This window comes from Euphorbia lathyris, chromosome 10, assembly GCF_963576675.1.
Source record: "Euphorbia lathyris chromosome 10, ddEupLath1.1, whole genome shotgun sequence".
NCBI classification, from domain to species: Eukaryota; Viridiplantae; Streptophyta; class Magnoliopsida; order Malpighiales; family Euphorbiaceae; genus Euphorbia; species Euphorbia lathyris.
Genome location: NC_088919.1, coordinates 22081422 through 22103823, shown reverse-complemented (window position 1 = coordinate 22103823; position 22402 = coordinate 22081422).

The following is a 22402-nucleotide window of genomic DNA, read 5'->3' as shown; positions in this document are numbered from 1 at the left end:
CCCTTCCCCTGAAATAGTAGTTGATTTTAGTTGGACCACTTCGTCATCGGAGAACTCCTCTTTCCCCGAGGACACGGTTAGCTCCGATTTAGCTGGGTTTAGTAACTCGGCGTGTAATCGTTACCAAACTCGTTCCACTAGGAATCCAGTTCTTTCTACTTCTGTCTCTGGTACCGCTCCGGCCGTTAAGTCTAGGTGTTTTCCGGGGACAATGGCCTCTTCTTCAATCCAACCTAGGAAAAAGAACCCTCGAGCGGAGTCTACTCCGTCGCGTATGAGTGCCGCGGATCTAATGGATCTGGCGAATCGCTTCCCTTGGATCAATAATTATGAGACTCAGTTAGCCGCAGCCCATCAATGACCCTCCTATCCGCCTAGCGGTTTTCTAACAGTATATTACAGTCATGTGGAGAGAGGGTTCTGACTTCCTCTCCTAAAGATGATGGCGGACATCCTCTCCTACTTTGATATTACGGCCAACCAACTGCATCCCAACGGTTGGTTGGATATTGCTTTAGACTGCTACCTCGCCTCAAATTTAGGAGTGGTATATACAGGTCGTGTTTTTAGAGCTTTCCATAAACCCTCAAAACGGAAGTACGAATCCTATCTCACTTTCGCCAAATTCGGAGTATATTTGCCATTCAATGACAAAATTTCCAATGTCCATTGCTGGGACGAGAAATTCTTCTATGTGAAGATAAAAAAGGGCGAATCACTGGGTTTTCCCTCGTTTTGGAATCCCAAGCCTTTACACATGGCGGGCGATATGCGAATATTGACCGATAGTGATGAAGTGGTGGCGGAGCTCATGAAGAAGATCAAGGCGGATGCATGGACATACGCAGACGCTTTAGCCTTCATGATGAGCGATATTCCGTTGATTCGCCGAGAGGGGGAGCAGTTCATTTACTCCAAGATTGCGCAATTTGACCAAGGTAACTTTTATTTCTTCTTGAACTTTGATTACTTTAATGTTTTCTTTGGCAGGGGTTTATCTAAGGCCAATCACGCTATTGCAGAGAAGCGTAGGAAGTTCTTAGAGGCTGAGGCGCGTAAGAAAGATCAAGTGGCGAATCCTCAAAAGGATACTGGAAAACGTCCTGCGGAAACAGTGGTTGAGCCGCCATTAAAAAGGAGGAAACCTGCAACTTCTGGAGGTTTTAAGCTTATGGCGGATGCCATGAAGTCCGCCATGCCTGTAGGGGAGATGGAACAGGTAAGTTGCCTTTTATTTTTATCTGTTTATCAAGTTTTGGACTTGAGTTTTGACCCTTGAATGTTTGTGCAGATGGCGAAGCCTGATATGGGCGGATACTGGTCCGCTAAATATGGTGCTCAAGGATCTTTTGAGAATGAATCCATCATAAACGACTTGGATGAGGCCCTGGGTCAGGTGGGCGAAGTGCAAAGGAATCAGAACCAAATTCCTGGTTCCATTCATGCGCAAAAGGGAAAAACGGAGCTCCTCATGGTGAGTCCCCTAGAAAGGATTTCTTTTTGTAGAGAAACTTGTTCCTTTGCTCTTTTCTTTGAACGAAACTGTTTGTTTTTGACAGATGTATACTCGCATACGTGCTATGGAGGCCGAGCTCTTTCAAGGTGTGGCGGATAAGGCAACCATTGAAAAGCTGGAGAAAGAGGTAGCGGATGCCAATGCGAACATTGCTTCTGCTAATGCGAACCTTGCCTCTGCCACAGCCGCCTTAGTCCTTAGAGACGCGGAGATCGAGAAGCTAAAAGAAAAGATTGTGACAGACGCCAAGAACCATGAGGACGCCCTAAGAGAAGCTGAATATACGGCGGGTGAGCAAGCCTTCTATTATGGCGAACTGCTCATGGCGTACTTTTCCCTGGCGCATCCCGAGATTGATTTTATAGATCCGCAGTTCGCCGTCCCCGAACCAGAAGACGTAGCCAAATATGACAAAATGTCAGACGCTAAGGAATACCTCCGTGAATATGTTCGGAGATGGATGAAGGGACCCATGGAAGAAAGCAAACCTTCCACTAATGTCACTCTAGTGGAGCTTGAGGAAGTGCCCCCCAAGGCGGGTGGTGAACCGATCACTGATAACGCCCTTCCTCTTGGTCCCACATCTTCCGTGGAAAAGGAGGTACCTTTGGTTGGCGTATCTGAGGCTGTGGAGAAGGAGGCTTCCCAGGTAAGCACCGTAAGCAAGGATAGTGTAAAGGAGGATGAGCCCATTATTACTTAGTTGTTTACTTGTGATTTGTAAAAAATCGTTAAGTACAATTTGTTTTAATCCTTTATGGCAGCTATTTATTTTACTATTACGTTTGCGTAAGTAAATATATAGGCATCTAGGATTTATTTTGGAGTATGTGGCCAGCCATACTCCATTGTATGGACCTTTGTGAAGGTTAGAAGCTGTTTTATTCCATTGAAGGAAGTAAAGCTGCCTAGGGGATCAATTTGCTACCTGTCTTTGAGGTGAAGTGATCCGCCCGTAGGACTTGTGAATCCTTTTTTGGGAAGGATATGTAAGAGAGTGTAAAGACCTTGCGTCCAAGGATCGTTTTAACTCTATCGGAGATTGGGATCCTCTCAGAGATGGATCCGCCCATAAGATAGATTCTCTTATGTCTAAGGAGAAAAAGTAGCTATGAGATAGCGATACTTTGTTAATACGGAGAGCGTTGGATGCCCCCCTTCTTTTTAAGACTGGAATATTGATATTGCTGCAATAAACTTTAAAAAGAACACAGATAATAGAACAAATGATGTTTATTAATGGGAGAAATGCTTTATTACAGCAAGCAGGCAGGTCTTATAGGTGAGCCTCGTTAAAACCTTTAGTAAGAAAAACCACATGGGAAAAAGCTTACTAAAGGAAAAAGAGTACTCAAGACCGTGTGTACACCTCATTTTCTGACAAAATATTTGCGGAGATTTTGGAGGTTCCATGTGCGCGGCAATGTGTTGCCCTCCATGTCCTGAACTTTAAATGTGGCGGATCCAATCTTGTCCACTATCTGATACGGACCCGTCCAGTTGAGCCCTAACTTGCCCTTGCCTTCTCGAGACTGGATTTTGTCGGCCTTTCGGAGCACAAGATCACCCACATTTAGATCCACAAGCTTGGCATTTTTATCATGGTAAGCGGCGATCCGTTGTTTATACGCCGCCATGCGTACATAGGCTTAGTCTCTTCGATCTCCTACCTGATCCAGACTTTCCCTTAGCCTTTTGTCGTTGTCCTCCTCACAATAAAAGGCCACTCTATCGCTTGGGACCTGTATTTCGACTGGGATCACAGCCTCTACACCATTAGAGAGGGCGAATGGTGTTTCTCCTGTGGCCGTCCTAGGAGTGGTGCGATAAGCCCATAAAACGCTCGTCAGCTGATCCGCCCACTTCTTATCATGCTCTCCCAATCTCTTCTTTATACCTTTTACGATCGTCCGGTTCGTGACTTCGGTCATTCCGTTGGACTGGGGATAATAAACGGAGGCAAATCTGTTCAGAATGCCCAACTCTTCACAGAAAGTTTTGAACTCGCTACAGTTGAACTGTGTTCCATTATCGGTGATAATGGTATGAGGAACACCGTATCTTCCTACGATGTTGTCCTTGACGAATTCCACCATTCGTTCTGCAGTGATGGAGGAGACAGCTTCGGCTTCCACCCACTTGGTGAAATGATCTACTGCCACTACCACGTACTTCCTCTGCCGGCGAGTTGGAGGGAATGGTGCGACGATGTCTATTCCCCAGAGGGCGAATGGCCGTCCTTCTATGATGGGCCTCTAGAGATGTTTGGCAGTATGTGATTCATTCGCATGAATCTGGCAACTATGATAAGATTCTACCAATTTTTGTGCATCCAGTTCGGCTGTGGGCCAGTAGAAACCTGCTAACCTGGATTTCTTTAAGATGGTGGCGGATGCTTCATGGGCCCCACATGATCCCTCATGTAGCTCCTTGAGGACTTGTTGTCCCTCTTCCGGCAGAATGCACTTTAACCAAGGGTGGCTAAAAGATTTTCTATAAAGGCCATCGTTGATTATGGAGAAATAAGCCGCCCTTCTAACTATCCGCCGTGCCTCTTCCTTATCCTCAGGTAAAGTTCCACATAGCAGATATTGGCGAATGACCGATCTCCAATCATTTTCTACTGTTGTGAGTAGGGATAATTCCTCTGTAGCGAAGGCTGGAGCTAATTTAACTTCGAAGGGACAGTCTGGATCTGTCAAGTTCTCCTCACTAGAGGCCATTTTGGCCAAATGATCCGCCTCAGTGTTGGACTCCCTGGGTACATGAATCAGTTCCCATTTGGTTTCTTTAGCCTCAAGGTGATCTAGCAATTTTTTGACTTCTGCTACATATTTGGCCAAAACATCATCTTTTACCTCATAATTCTTGATTACTTGATTGACCATTAGTTTGGAGTCACTATAGATCACAATCCGCTCGGGAGTGATTTCTTTGAGTAGGTGCAATCCCAATACCAAAGCTTCATATTCAGCAGCATTATTAGTTGCATGAAAATTCAATTTTGCTCCGTACCGTAACTTTATGTATTGAGGACCCTTGATCACAACGCCTATGCCAGCTCCATCCACCGAGGAGGCGCCGTCGGTGTACATTGTCCACTCTTCCATTGGAGGCTTAGGATGATCAATCCCCTCTTCAGTGAATTCATTCACAAAGTCTGCCAAGACCTGACTCTTCAAAGCTGACCTGCTTTCATATCTCACATCGAACTCACCAAGGCGGATTGCCCATTCCATCAACCTTCCAGAAGTGTCCGGCTTCTGCAACACCTTTCTCATCGGTATATTCGTTCGAACCACCACAGTATGAGCTTGAAAATATGGCCTAAGGCGGATTGCTGTGGTGACAACAGCCAGCGCCATTTTATCAAGCTTAGAATATCTGGTTTCGGCATCTTTCAGAACCTTGCTCACATAGTAAATCGGAAACTGCTGGCCATCCTCCTCTCGTATCATGACCGTGCACACAGCTTTATCCGTAACCGATACATACATGTAAAGGTCCTCACCTTTCATTGGCCGACTCATCATGGGCGGCTCCGTGAGGAACCGCTTAATTCCTTCGAAGGCCTTTTCACAATCCTCATTCCACTCGAACATCTTTTGCTTCTTGATGACCTCGTAAAAGGGCTGACATCTGCGAGCTGAACAGGAGATAAACCTGCCCAAGGCTACGATCCGCCCATTAAGGCGTTGTACTTCTCTGATGTTCCGTGGTGCTTGCATTTCTAGGACAGCCTTAACCTTGTTAGGATTTGGGCTAACTCCTTTTTCGCTGATCATGAACCCTAAGAATTTTCCATACGTCACACCAAAAGTACACTTCTCCGGGTTCAGCTTAATATTGTGGCGTCGGAGTACGTCCAGTACCTCCTTTAGATCATCTGTATGCTTTTCCACGGTTGTGCTTTTAATGATCATGTCATCCACATAGACAGAATAGTTATCACCTTTACTATCTGCGAATATCTTGTTCATCATCCTCTGATAAGTGGCACCCGCGTTCTTAAGCCCAAAAGGCATGACTTTGAAGCAATAAGTGGCCCGATGTGTTACAAACGAGGTCTTGATTCTATCTGAGGGCTCCATAGGCTGATACCACCCATAGGCTGGACCCCCTAGCGTGGTGACAAACATTTTGCAGAGCACCGGCTCGGTGGCACGATTGAGTTTAAGAAGTATTCAGTATTTTCTGACGTGAGCTTCCCGATTGTCAACACTTGTGTATATAGCGAGATTAGGTATTTTAAAAGCTCTATCTGTTTCCTCCGCCTCAATCCAAGCTGCGAAAGGCGAATCTCTATTGGCGAATGGATTATGCCTGGCATTTTCCTCATTCATACGGAGTACCAGAGCTCTAACTCTATCATCAAAATTCTCCGGATCCGCCCTTGGGCGACCCCTTCGTGGAGATCTGCTTGGAGAGGAAGAAGAGCTTGACCCAGATGATGGATCTGATGGCGAACTCCCTCCTCCGCTTCCGCGTCCGCCTCCTCCTCCGCTACTACCTCCTCCACCCCCCACCTGGGGGAGCTTGCCCACTACCCCCTCCATGGCCTCCCGATGGGATGTGACCAACAGTTCCTGGGGGTGGCGGCGGTGGTGGTCCACTCAAATGAGGTGTCTCCCTTGGCCTTTTACTCCGTCTATGACCAGTAGATGGGGGCGATCGGCCACAACGGGAGGATTTCGGTCGTCGAGGCGAAGGTGATTTAGACCGCCTACCTTTCTCCTTCCTATGTTTTTTGTGTGTTCGCCCTTCGGATCCGCCAAGGGAGAGATTTGTCCGTGGGCGCCTCGAGATTTTGGACCCACCTAGATTTAATCCAGGACCCGTAGATCCGCCCGGGAGGGTTGAATCATTCCTTTGACTTCCTTCTGCGCCATCAGGGAATAACTCCCGATTGATTTGTCGTTCTCCAACTGCCGCCGTAGTAGTTACCATGGAATCCGTGTTGTGAGCTTGGAGAAATGAAGAACTCTGGGCGCCTGGTCCAAAGTTTAACAAGGGCCAAGATGATACAGCCGATGTGGACGCCATGCTCCAATGCGGAGGGAGGGTCATAAACGACCGCAGGCGATTCCCTGTCTCGGGTCCAAACCGCTCTCCGATTGCTTGTGCACACATGTTGATGAAAGCATCAGGGTTCATACTACTTTCGACGTGCGTTGCAGGAGCAGTTGAATCTGTGCGGCCAGCACTAGACGGTGTAACTAATGGTGTTTCAATCCCTGAAGAGGGATTCTGATCTCCAGTTGTCATAGTTTCTTAATGTGAACGAAAAACCCTTTGTTTGATTAAGGATTCCACGATCACCGCACCAATTGATAACAAGCAGAGAAATTCTGATCAACTTCCGTCCCTGTGGGGGCGTCGTTGGGTTCGACGGGGGGAAGCTCCGATGCCAAAGTCAGTAAGGTGAATCAAGGGAACAAACTGAATTGACAAAGGATGTGAGAATGTGTACCTTGATAGCCTAGGGATGTAGGCTATATATATAGCTAGGAAGTCGTAACCTTCAGCAACTAGAAAGTCTCCATTAATGTTCCATTAATGGCGGTTACAGGTTACCTTTAACCTGGCGGTTATCTAATTGATAGCTCGTTAATGGTCTTTATGGTCGAGTCGGCGGTCAGCCGTTACTGTGGTGAATCAGGTGAAGGAGGAGATTCGCCTCATAGGTTCGCCAGCGGATCTCTCTGAGCGGGACCGTGGAGATCCGCCAGCCGGCTCTCCTTTGGGGATTAATACGCGGCGTTCTCAAGGTGAATATCCCTTTTGGTCCTCGGGATAATATCTCTATGTTATCAATTAACGTTAGGGGTAAAATTGCTCTTGGCTACAAATGTTAGGGGTAAAATTGCACCATATTAGACGTTAGGGGTAAAATTGCTCCTGACCCAAAACGTTAGGGGTATTTTGCACCTTAACCCTAAATTTTTTTAATGTTATTTTTTAAAATAATGTAAAATATAAACTTATTTGACAATTATTAGTATCTTGTCACATACTTTAAATAATTTGTGACAATTATTTTAGATAGTCACACAATTAAATTCAATGACAAGTATAACTTTATTATCACATATTTTAATTGGTTTTGTTACAACTATAAAATGTAACAAAAATATTATAGTTACAAATAAAATTAATTCTTACAAAAATAATAAATTATTTGTGATAATTTCTTTTAACTAGTCACAAAATAAATATTTGTAACAATTATAAATGAGGTGTAACATTTGTTATATTTATCGTTACAATTGTAATTGTCACATCTAAATTTAAGTTACAAGTAAAGATTTATTGTTATAAATTCATTTATCCATATGTGATAATTTTATAAAAATTGTCACAAAATTTATTTTTGTGATAATAAATAAATTATTATCACAAATAATACGCTTTTTGTTACAACAATTTATGTGACAATTAAATAGTTGTCACATAAACACGGATTTCTTGTAGTGTAATTACTTTGTCCAAGCCCAACCCAGCCCACCTATATTTATATCGGGCTCGGGCCGGGCTGGGCTAGACTATAAAAAGTAATTTCCAGTCCCGGCCCGGCCCGCCCATCTAAGATGTTGATATTAAAAAAAATCTAATGTATTTATTATTAGTCTTTATTGACATTAATTTTTTTAAGTTTTTTTTATCATGTAATTTGTAAGGGTATTTTTTTCTTTTGTTAGAGTACAGGGCAAGAGGAGTATTTTTTTTTGTTAGAATGCACCACCTAATTATGTTATTAACTAAGATACATTATTATTAATTTATTCTTAATTTGTAATTTTCTATTGTTTTTATCTATTATTCTAATATATTACACATAATTAAAAAAATATATATAGAGAGAGAGTTAAAAAATATTATAAAATCGGGCCGGACCGGGCTCACTTGAGATTTTGAGACGAATCCCAAGCCCAACCCATTTTATGTGCGGGTTTGAGCGGGCTTGGACCGGGCCGGACCAAGCATCAAGTATGAATGTCGAAGCCCATCCCATGAATGACGGGCTTGGACGGGCCAATGGGCCCATGAACAGGTCTACTTTACACCTTTATCATTCTCATAAAATTCCACTTTAGCCTTTAAATAACTTGTAAATTTTTGTTTTGGTTTATATAATTTTTTATTTTTATTTTTTTATCTGTGGATTAATTTCACTTTTAATCCTTGTACTTATATATTTCTTCATTTTCTGCTAAAAAAATAATTTGACCAAATTTTACTATCTAATTTTTTTAATCTTATAATTATTTATTTTTACCTTTTTTAATTATTTTAAAATATTATTTAAAATATAATTTTTTATGCATTTTCTTTGATCAATTTTATTTCAGTTTCTTCTAGTTTATCGTCTCTTTTATTTAATGGTTGAAGTAATTGATTTTAATTTTTAATGTTACATGTGATTAATTTAATGCAGAACATGTATGTATAAAAATTATTGTTAAAAATAATCCAAAACTCTAGTTAACTATCTCATTTGAACCAAATAGTAGCCACAAAAGAAATCAAAAGTATATCATTCTCTTTTTGGAACTGAAACAAACACATAAGAAAATTTAGGGTCATTCCATTCTATTCTCTATGTTTCCTTTTCTGGATTCCTTTCCGTTACTCCTACGCGAACCAAAACACCCTCTTAATGTGTTCTTTTATTTTTTTAACTAACGATTAAATGTCATTCTATTATTATATGACGTGCCATTGTCAGGGATAAATAGATTTGGCGAAATGTCGATCATAGTAAATAGTTCTTTTTTTTTCTACAAACCTATAGATGAAAAAACAAAAAACAAATGTGACCTATATTTAGACAATTTTATTAATTTTTTTAGACTTAAACCAACTATACTAAATGATTATTTTTTCTATATAACAATATTTACCGTTTAACATTGAACAATTACAATTTAGTATTGTATGGGCTTTGATGTTGTTCTTAGTCGAGGGTAAACTGGAAATCTAACATCTCAATTCGAAGATAAACCGATAAGAGATAAGAGTGGATATGCGGAAGGAAAAAAAATAAGTAAGAGAGAAAGACCTAATATTTCGAATGTAACCAATTGGAAACGACCTCGTGTAAATGGAAGTTATTTTGTTGAGATTCTCCTGAACTGCAAAAGATGTAAACATCATGAACGAAATGCAACGAAATAGCATTAAAGGGCGAATGAAGTATCCCTTTTCATCTTTTTATTATCTTTTAATCTTATAAAAGTAATATAGTAATTTTTTTAAGGATAAATTCCAAAAAAATCCCTTGTGATTTCAAGTATTTTAATAAAAAACCCATGTGGTTTGTTTTTAAAAAAAAAGGACTGTGTTATACGTCGTTGCCCGAAAAACAAAAAATGGCTTAACACCGTTAGTTTGGATGATGTGGCAAGGGGTAAAACGAGAAAAATCAATTTTTTTTATCTTCTTCTTTTTCTTCTTCTTCTTCTTCTTCTTCCATTAATAAGGAGAATAAATTATCTCTCTTTCATGGGTTTTCTTCTTCTTCTTCCTTTTTTCTTCCTCCTCTCTTCTCTTCTTCTTCTTCCTTTTTTCTTCTTCTTCCTCTTCCTCCTCCTTTCTTTTCTTCTTCCTCTCTCTCTTCTCTTCTTCTTCTTTTTTTTCTTCTAATTTTTTTTAATTTCCAGAATTCTGGAGAACGTCTGAAATCCAGACGTTCATCACGTCTAGAAAATCCAGACGTGATGAACGTCTGGATTTCAGACGTTTTGAAATTTCCAGATAGAATTCTGGAAATTTCAGAATTTAAAAAAAAAATAGAAGAAGAAAAGAAGAAAGAAAAAACATAAAAAAAAATTGGTTTTTTCCGTTTTACCCCTTGCCACATCATCCAAACTAACATTGTTAAGCCATTTTCCGTTTTTCGGGGTAACGACGTATAACACAGTCCTTTTTAAAAAAAAAACTAACCACATGGTTTTTTTTTTTGAAATACATGAAACTACATGGGATTTTTTTAGAATTTACCTTTTTTTAAAGGAAAAAGTACAAAAATAAACATTGTGGTTACACATGTTTTCGAACAACACCCATGTGGTTTAAAAGTTTGCAAAATAGTACCTTGAGGTTTATCCCACTAGCAAACACATATCAAATTGACTAACGGTGTTAAAAGTCAAAGAGAAAAGAGTTAATTTTGTCCTTATATTTATTTATTTTATAAATTAACCTCCATTATTATCTAATTATCATAAAAAAAAACCCAAAATAAAAAATAAAAATCAATTACACCATCTTCTCCATCTCTCTTTAAATTTTTTTTTCTTCTTTCTCTCTCCTCTTTGTTAATTTCTCTCTAAAATCATTGAGTTTCACTCACTTTCACTCCCTTTAGGTATATTTCAAGTATCTTAATAAATCTGCACTTCCAATTATTCCCTATGTATCTTCAATTAATCTTCTCAATGTTTCTGTCCAGATTCACTTCCACCACTTTCTGTTTCTCACATAGACTGGCAGATTTTATACGTAAATAATACAAGAATAATACAGATTTTATACCTACTATTTCATGATTCCATGCAACTGGCATCATATCAATTAACCCCTTTCACCAATTTCATACCAGCGATCCAAAGGAAGTAAACTCCAAGGTTATTGTTGATAAAAGAAGAAGAAGAAGATACAGAGTAAGAAGAATATTTGAGATGAATATTAACTGAGAGAAAGACTACAAATTGTTCTTGAATGAATGAATAATCGTAAATACATTATATCCTACCTATATACCCATAACCCCTATAGTTAACTTAACTATGGTTAACTAACTGACAAAATAAATGTCACGTCCGTGACTAAATTTCTAGAATTTATATTTTGATATTAGTATATATGATAATTATTAGGTGTGTGGTTTTTATTTAGTCCTATAGGAAAAGTTTGGAGTTAATTTGATAGTTTTATATGTAAATTTAAAGTTTAGGATAATTTTTAAAAGATTATAGAAAGATGGAGGATCAAACGTGATATTTTCTAAACTTTATCTCAAATCTTCCTGAGTATATTCGATATACTCAGATCAACATCATCTATATTATTTCTTTTCTTTTTCTTTTTCTTTCATTTTCATCATCAATTTTCTCTGAACCGTTTCTCCACCGTTTCTTTGATTTACGGAGATTCGACCGTCCGAATCACTCGAAATTTAAAACACAGCATCCTTATGCATAGTTCTAAGTCCTAACCGAAGAGTTTTTGAGTTTCGAAAACGTTTGGAGGGAAAACGTCTTAAACAGAATTTAGAGAAGAATCGATCGGCTCAATTAGTAGCCAAGGTAAGTAACTATCAACTATATTTTGAGTTTTATGTATATTGATATATATATAGTTAAAGAATTTTCATAAATTGATATTTTAGGGTTATGGAGGAATTTTGTAAAATTGGGGTTTTTCATGATTTTGCTTTTTATTGTGAAATTACGGTTCAAATGAAGCTATTGATTATGCTTCTATGTGAATTTCAGATTTTACTTGATTATGTTGATTTAAGGCTTGATTTGGTTGATTTACATATATACATATATGTTTTTGGTTGCAATGTATATCTATATTGAACAAAATGAATTTGATGATTTCTTACGAATTGTTTTTGGATTGAGAAATCTGTTGCGGTTATTGTTGTTATTATTTTGGATTGAAATCCAAATGTGATTTTTATGATACAAAATGGCTAAGTGAAGCCAAATGATTTTTGGTTATTAAATAGTTTGGAATTTGATTGTGAAAGGATATTTGAGCACGTTATGATTTTATGATTTTATATCCATCGAGGGTTATCCGGATCGGTGGTTTTATATTTGAAGACCATGTTCAGTGAGGGACATGGCCTGTGTACACAGTTTGAAGACCTATTGGGTATAACAGCGAAGTGTTGGGTAAGACCATATGGGATAGGCAATGTTAAGAGACGTCTCGATTATATATGTGGTTATGGATTGATACTTAAGGGGAGAAACTCGAGAATGGATACAATATTTTAAGTTCATTTGGATTATGTTTTCCGTTATGATTGATTTTGATATAAGGTTTTACGTTTTATTGATTACGATTTGGCTTGATAAAACGCTTATTTGATTATCATATTTTATACGGTTTTGAACTCAAGAATCGATACAAGATTATATATTTTTGGTTTTTGGTTTACTACTTTGACTATATCATGAACTTTAGTTTTAAGTATATTTTATAACGTTTTGATTAAATCCCTTTCTAAAGGTATATATGTAGTTATGTTAGATTTTTATAGCTGATAGTTTTTTACTGAGATTTTTGTCTCACGTTTTTAATTGTTTTAATGTTTTTAGGTGAGAAAGTACAAGATAGAGAGAAGGTTACCGACCAATTAGGCGAGAATCAGAAGTTGTTGCTTATTGTTAGAATTATTATTAGAACTTTACTATTTAATTGATTGTGATCTAAATTTGGAGAGTATTAAGTATTGATTATGATCTTTCTATTTCACGCCCGATGCCGATTGAGGTCGTTTAGGGTCGGGTGTGACAGTTTGATATCAGAGATCTAGGTTAAATTCTTCGGAACTAAGGTTGATAGTAATTGCGGAATATCGATATTTGGTAATACCTAAGAAATAATCGATGGTAATTGAGGAATATAGATATTTGGTGATAGCTAAGAAATAATTTGAAATTTTTCGAGGATTGAGTAACTAGCTAATGTGGGGTAGACATGAGACTTGATGGTTAGTAAAATATTGGATGTATGAAAATGAGCAAATTATTTGATATTTGGTGATATGAGTTATGAGTAAGTCATCACTTTGAGCTAGAGATATAGAGAATTATCTATATAGGTGCTGTTGGATAATCAAATTCGTACCTGAATCTTGTGATGCATTTTTCGACCAGATAGAGGCCGAATCTGTCATGGAGTCCTAAATGAAAGTTCTTTATTATTATCTTACGTTTCCCTGGGTTTTTGAATTGCCTTAATCGGACTCCGTATGAAAAAGTTATGATGGAAACGACATATGTTGGTCATTTTAGCTTTAAACCAAAATTTGGTTTTTGTTTGATTTTTCTCCTTAGTATGACTTGAAATTGATATTTGAGAGTTTAATAGTTGGCTGAAAAATATACGTATCTCAGATGTGAAGATCTATTAAAGTGAGATTTGGTTTAATGATACGAATATAAAGTATATCATATCATATAAAATTGAATATATGATATTTGAAGTTTTATTGTGGATTATGGTGATGAAATTAACTAGGTTGAAATTTAGAGTTACTAAGAGTTATGTATAAATAATTGTTATGTGGATATGGATAAATGATGAAGTTAATGGAAGGAAACATTAGAATTTGTGGTCTTATGATGATTATGAGGAATCTTGATAATTTGAAATAACTTCGTAATCTTGAAAATCGTTTCGGAAGGAAATTAAGATAGATTAGAGAATATGAATTTCGAGGACGAAATTTCTTAAGATGGGGAGAATTGTCACGTCCGTGACTAAATTTCTAGAATTTATATTTTGATATTAGTATATATGATAATTATTAGGTGTGTGGTTTTTATTTAGTGCTATAGGAAAAGTTTGGAGTTAATTTGATAGTTTTATATGTAAATTTAAAGTTTAGGATAATTTTTAAAAGATTATAGAAAGATAGAGGATCAAATGTGATATTTTCTAAACTTTATCTCAAATCTTCCAGAGTATATTCGATATACTCAGATCAACATCATCTATATTATTTCTTTTCTTTTTCTTTTTCTTTCATTTTCACCATCAATTTTCTCTGAACCGTTTCTCCACCGTTTTTTTGATTTACGGAGATTCGACCGTCCGAATCACTCGAAATTTAAAACACAGCATCCTTATGCATAGTTCTAAGTCCTAACCGAAGAGTTTTTGAGTTTCGGAAACGTTTGGAGGAAAAACGTCTTAGACAGAATTTAGAGAAGAATCGATCGGGTCAATTAGTAGCCAAGGTAAGTAACTATCAACTATATTTTGAGTTTTATGTATATAGATATATATATATAGTCAAAGAATTTTCATAAATTGATATTTTAGGGTTATGCAGGAATTTTGTAAAATTGGGGTTTTTCATGATTTTGCTTTTTATTGTGAAATTACGGTTCAAATGAAGCTATTGATTATGCTTCTATGTGAATTTCAGATTTTACTTGATTATGTTGATTTAAGGCTTGGTTTGGTTGATTTACATATATACATATATGTATATATGTGATTAAGAAAGCGAAAATGTGGAGATGTCAATTAATTGTTTTGGAGGTTGATTAATTGGAGATTATGATAGGAGTTTAATAAGTTATGGAATCTTAATTTGAATAAATGATATCCGAATTCAAAGTGCAAATCTATTGTTGAACTTTATCGGATTGAGGTTTAGAATTGTTGAGAGTTATATAAATGATGTTTAGAGAGATACTGATGTTAGTGATCAATGAGAAGTAAAGTGGGAGAATATATTAGAGTTTAGGATTTGATGATTAAATATGAAAATTTGGTAAGCTTAAATAGCGTTTGAGGAAATAATTAAGATATGAATTTTGAGGACAAAGCACTGTTTGAGGTAAGAAATTAAGAGATAAATATGATATAAGAGGATGATAATTGAAATTTTGTAGTACACATATATATAGAAGTTATTTTAGTCGAAGTTTGTGTGATTATGGTTTAAGTTTATATAAGGATCAAATTGAGTGTTTATAGGTCAAATAAGAAAATCGAATGATATTATAGATTTATTGACTTTTATGGGTGTAAAGATATTATTTGGAGTTTGGAGAAGACAGAAAAAAAACATTGATTATCGTAATTTAGGTACCATATATTCCTTGACTATATAGTTTGGAGAGATGGTTGAAGTTTATTTGGTTGGATTGATGGTATATATATATATATATATATATATTGAGAAATATGTTGCGGTTATTGTTGTTATTATTTTGGATTGAAATCCAAATGTGATTTTTATGATACAAAATGGCTAACTGAAGCCAAATGATTTTTGGTTATTAAATAGTTTGGAATTTGATTGTGAAAGGATATTTGAGCACGTTATGATTTTATGATTTTATATCCATCGAGGGTTATCCGGATCGGTGGTTTTATATTTGAAGACCATGTTCAGTGAGGGACATGGCCTGTGTACACAGTTTGAAGACCTATTGGGTATGGCAGCGAAGTGTTGGGTAAGACCATATGGGATAGGCAATGTTAAGAGACGTCTCGATTATATATGTGGTTATGGATTGATACTTAAGGGGAGAAACTCGAGAATGGATACAATATTTTAAGTTCATTTGGATTATGTTTTCCGTTATGATTGATTTTGATATAAGGTTTTACGTTTTATTGATTACGATTTGGCTTGATAAAACGCTTATTTGATTATCATATTTTATACGGTTTTGAACTCAAGAATCGATACAAGATTATATATTTTTGGTTTTTGGTTTACTACTTTGACTATATCATGAACTTTAGTTTTGAGTATATTTTATAACGTTTTGATTAAATCCCTTTCTAAAGGTATATATGTAGTTATGTTAGATTTTTATAGCTGATAGTTTTTTACTGAGATTTTTGTCTCACGTTTTTAATTGTTTTAATGTTTTTAGGTGAGAAAGTACAAGATAGAGAGAAGGTTACCGACCAATTAGGCGAGAATCAGAAGTTGTTGCTTATTGTTAGAATTATTATTAGAACTTTACTATTTAATTGATTGTGATCTAAATTTGGAGAGTATTAAGTATTGATTATGATCTTTCTATTTCACGCCCGATGCCGATTGAGGTCGTTTAGGGTCGGGTGTGACAGTTTGGTATCAGAGATCTAGGTTAAATTCTTCGGACCTAAGGTTGGTAGTAATTGCGGAATATCGATATTTGGTAATACCTAAGAAATAATCGATGGTAATTGAGGAATATAGATATTTGGTGATAGCTAAGAAATAATTTGAAATTTTCCGAGGATTGAGTAACTAGCTAATGTGGGGTAGACATGAGACTTGATGGTTAGTAAAATATTGGGTGTATGAAAATGAGCAAATTATTTGATATTTGGTGATATGAGTTATGAGTAAGTCATCACTTTGAGCTAGAGATATAGAGAATTATCTATATAGGTGCTGCTGGATAACCAGTAACATCTGTTAGCATAGGTGAATCAGTAAAAAATAATTGTATCCATAGACATAGGTGTAGCACAAGGTTTGGCTTCTAGAAAACCTGTTTCTGCTAACAGGTCCAAAGTAATTTCCTTTGATAAATATGAATTCCTGCTGTTGTCCTTTCCACTTCAAGACCTAAAATATACTTCAAAATTCCCAAATCTTTAATACTAAAACATTTATGTAAAAAATGTTGGTCCCTATAATGTTACAAGTATAGTTCCAAGGGGGGGTTAGGAACTATTTAAAAATTTTTTTGTTAGGGCAGACTTCTTTTTCGTGAGAAAAAGGTTTTAACAGTGGCGCTGAGTAAATAGCAAGATACTGGCTTAGTCAACTGGTGACTAGGTCAGTTTCTTTACTTGAGTCAGGAGATAGCACTTAGAGTCTATTCCTGAGCTCAGATATTCAATGCGCACAACTCAGCTTGACCTCTTTACTTGGTCAGTTTTTGTTTAAGCAAGCAATAAATATATAAAGGAGTTTAAGGTTAGAAATATGTTACTCAGCAGATTTATCCAGGTTCGGCCTCTAAGCCTACGTCCTGTCCCCGGAACACGTTCCGAGCTTTCGAATTCTCTACTGATCTCTTTAACGGTAGAGCATCAAACCTTTTACAATCTTAGAAACTGAGTATAACAAGAGTACCTTCCTCTATACCTCTACTCAATCCTAATCTCTCGCTGAGTACTATAACCGAGTACTCAGCCTCTCCTTTCTAATTCTAGAAATGATAAGTGTTTGTCCTAAACAACGATTGCTAAGACACTTTAGATGATTGAATAATCACTCTAGACTTTTACACAAAAGATATGAAATTTAGTGTAAGATTGCTTTGCTTTTTCTTGCAGAACTTTGCGTAGAATTTTGGCTTGATCAAGTTCTGTGTGGAATGAAGCAACTGAAGGGCTCTATTTATAGAGACGTCTGAGGCATCAGTCATTTCGAATTTCGAAATAACCGTTGGAGGGAAACGGCTTCCTGTCGTTGTCACCCTGTCTTGCTCAGAGCTCTCGGCCAATCAGATTTGAGTATCTTCTGTCCTCGGTCAGCTTTTGGTCAGCTCGAGAGAATGTCTCTCCATTTATGGTAAGGTCAACTAGATAGCATTCTGTGTCTTCTGAACTTTACCCAAAGTGGAAACACTTTGTCTGGAAGTTGTTCTTGCTCAGCTGCTGTCTTGTACTCTTTGTCGAATCAACTCAACAGCTTCATCCCGAAGTTGTTCCACGAAGGTCTTCTAGATCCTTCTTCCGCTGAGCTGCGTTTTGTACATAACGACAGCGTTTTGACATACGCGGGCCGAGTTGCCTTAAACTGTTTGACTTGGGCTTTTGACTTCCGTATTGGGCTTTGGGCCTTTTAATCTTTGTGTCTTATAAACAATTTAACTCAACATTGAACAAACACATTAGTAGAATAAATCAAAGCATTTAAACTTAGTGTGTTTAGAATATATTTTTTTAATTACACTTAAACAATTTTGTCAAATCAAAATTATGTGGAAAGGTGTTTCAACAAAAAATCCTTAACTTCCTGTATATCAGAAGTATTGTTACTAGCAATAATCAAGTCATCTACATAAACGGTTAAAGCTATAAACGAATTTTCTCTATTTCGAACAAAAAAGGAAGGATCTGCTAACGATTTCTTAAATCCTATAGCAAGTAATGCCTGAGTCAATTTAGAATTCCACATCCTACTTGCTTGCTTTAATCCATATAAGGATTTCTGCAACTTACAAACAGGATTTGGAATATCAGTAGATATACCCTCAGGAAATTTCATATAAATTTCTTCTCCTAAGTCCCCATGCAAAAAAGCATTGTTTATATCTAATTGATGTAATTGCCAATTATAAATTGCAGCAATTCCTAAGTCCCCATGCAAAAAAACATTGTTTATATCTAATTGATGTAATTGCCAATTATAAATTGCAGCAAGAGCAAGTAACAATCTTACTGTAGTTAACTTGGCCACTGGAGAAAAAGTTTCCAAGTAATCAATACCTTCTTGTTGCGTGTATCCCTTCGCAACAAGTCGAGCTTTGAATTTTTTAATCGTCCCATCGCTCTTCCTCTTGACTTTAAAAATCCACCCGCACCTAATAGGCGTCTTTCCTGGCGGTAAGGTGCAAATCTGCCACGTATCATTATCATTTAAAGCTTGTATTTCTTTATCCATCGCCTCTTGCCAAACTTTATCCTTAGAAGCTGCTACATAACTAGTTGGCTCTGTATCTGCAGACAATGCTAAAGAAAAAGCTTTGTGCTTTTCTGTTAAATTATCGTAAGATAAAACACATGACAAAGGATGCATTTGATTATTATTAGTTTCTAACGTCTCACATTTCAGTAATGCACAATGATAATCACGAAGATACTGAGGTTGATTGACATTTCTACCATACCTCCTTACCTCTATAGCATGTGTAAAAGGATGTGCATTTTCAACATGAGACAGATCAGAACTAGTATTTGTATCTCTAACCGGAATAACATCATGTGAAGTAACCATTGGTCTCCGCATCATATCCTGGTTATACATATGATTTGGAGAAATATCCACCATTTCTTTTTGCTTAAGAGGAAAAATATATTCATAAAATTGAACATTTCTAGAAACTAATACTTGTTTAGTTTCCAAATTAAAAACCCTATAACCTTTAGTACCCATTTTGTAACCCAGAAAAACACATTTCTCAGCTCTAGCATCAAATTTCTTCCTATTTCTTTGTAAAGTATTAGCAAAACATAAACAACCAAAGGCTTTAAGATAAGTGTAATCTGGATCATGTCCATATAAACAAGCATAAGGTGTTCTATTTTTTAACAAAGGAGATGGAATACGATTAATAAGATATATAGCATGAGCAACAAAATAATTCCAAAAATCATTCGTTAAATGACTTTGAAATTTTAAACCTCTAGCAACATTCAAAATGTGTTGATAGTTTCGTTCAACCAAACCATTTTGTTGAGGTGTCTCAACACAACTCGTTTGATGTACAATACCTTTACTAACATAAAATTGTAACAGGTTAAACTCCATACCATTATCAGTTCGTATTATTTCTATGCGCACGTTAAACTGTGTATATATCATTTCAACAAAAGCCTGAACTAACCGTGCAACTTCAGACTTATCCCTTATAAAATATAACCAAGTAAACCTAGAATATTCATCTACAATCATAAGAAAATACCTAAAACCTTCAAGTGATACACTAGTCGCACCCCAAATGTCCATATGCACTATTTCAAAAGGCTTACTGCATTCAGAGATACTAATCGGAAAAGGAAGTTTTCTTTGTTTAGATAAATGACATATGTCACATACATATGAAGTATCTAAACTCATATCAGGTAAATTTCTCTTTAAAATTGCCAATCTTTCATTGGATAAATGCCCAAAGCGTAAATGCTAAACTTTGTGATCACAAGAATCATTATTCTTAGTAATTACAGAATTGCTAGAATCCAAAACTTGAGAAACAACAGATGAAAAATTATCAATATTCTTAACATTTTCAGTGTTCTGTTGTTGAATTGAGGATTGAACAAGATGGTATAACCCTCCATTCATCCTAGCTAAACCAATCATTCTCTTGTTCTCCAACTTCTGTATCAAACACTGACCAGCCACAAAAGTCAGACAACAACTCAAAGAAGTAGTTGGTTTAGAAACTGATATTAAGTTGTAAACAAAATTAGGGACAAAAAACACATTTTGTAAATACAAATCTTTATTAAACTGAACTGTCCCTATATATGAAGCTTTAATTTGTTGATTATTAGGCAAAATGACATACCAATTATCAATTGGTCTATAGTTTTCTAATAAATAAAATGAACCAGTAATATGATTACTGGCTCTTGTATCCAGAATCCACTGAGTAGAATCACATTGTAAAGCAAAAGAAAACGTACCATTGGGGCTGGCATTTTGCTGCTAATAGAGGAAACACATGTTGTAGAAGCATAATTGACTGAATCTTGATTTCGTTGATGTTGTGGTGTATTCAAAATAGCAAGAATCTGACTCATTTGTTCTTGAGTAAATCCACTTCTATTCCCTGGTGAGATAGAATTTATAGGTAGAGATGGAGCACTTCCCAATATACCATTTTGCATAGACTGATCACCAGAATCAGAACCCAATTCAACAATAGCATTGACTTTAGTATAAGAGTTCTTGAACCTGAACTAGGGTGGAAAACCATGCTTTTTATAGCAAGTGTCCACGGTGTGCCTTTGTTTTCCACTAAATGTACATACAATAGACTTAGCACCTTGATTCTGAAATTGTGGCTTCTTGAACTTATTAACCATAGCCACAATATCCTGAGCCAGTTCTTGAACATTTGGCACAGAGAATTGCCTCTCATGTTGTAGAACTAATGAAAAAGCTTTATTGATTGTGGGTAAAGGGTCCATAATCATGATTTGCAACTTCACATTAGAAAAAGAATCATTCAACCCTTTTAGAAAACAGATGACTACATCTTTTTCTAAATTAATTTTGACAGCATTAGTGATATCGCAAATACACCCATCACACACACAATTAGGAATTGCTTTAAGAGTTGTATACTCATCCCACAAAAGTTGCAGATCAGCAAAATAATCTCTTGCTGACCTTCCATTTTGCCTAATTGTATAAATCTCACCTTGTAAATCCGCTATATGAAAAACATCTGCCTGGGAAAACCGTTCTTTGAGATTGTCCCAGACCCTTTTTGCATCATCAAGCCACATGATACTTTTAGCAATCGAAGGAGAAAGCGACTTTTGCAACCATGAAAGAACCAAGTTGTTGCACCTCTTCCATGCAGCATAAATGAGAACTCTGATCAGGCATCAGCAAAGTTCCATCCACAAATTCAAGCTTATTCTTGGAAAGAAGAGCCATTCTCATATTTCGACACCAAGCGTGATAATCCGGACCAGAAAGAATCGGAGTAACCAAAACTAATGAAGGATTTTCTCCTGGATGAACATAATAAGGGCTAGTAGTTTGTTATTCTGCTCTCACCATTGATGCAAAATTTCTGAAAAAACAGATCGAAGGGGAAATAAAACCCAAAACCCAACAATCAACAAAAGCAAGAAAGTATCAAACAAAGATCGAGATACCCAGATGAAGTCGAAGAGTTGGATTGAAAAAAAAAACCAGATTGAACAACCAATTATCAAGAAACTAGAAATAAAGCCAATCAGATGAAGGCAACTTGCTGATTTGCAAAGAAAATCACGAGATGCTAATCAGAACAAAAGAATAGATTGGAAAAGAGAACAAATCGTTGAAACAACAGACTGATTTGTTTTACCAGAAATCAAAGATAGAAAGAGTTTGCGGAAGCAATTAATTGCTCTGATACCATGTTGATAAAAGAAGAAGAAGAAGATACAGAGGAAGAAGAATATTTGAGATGAATATTAACTGAGAGAAAGACTACAAATTGTTCTTGAATGAATGAATAATCGTAAATACATTATATCCTACTTATATACCCATAACCCCTATAGTTAACTTAACTATGGTTAACTAACTGACAAAATAAATCAGTTATTTTTATCTATATGGTTAATAGTTATTAGTTGTAATAGTGTATTACATGGTAACTATATTTATGGTGGCAAAGATGGTGGTAGTGGAGTTATTTTTTAGGATTATGCGACTAGCTCAAAGAC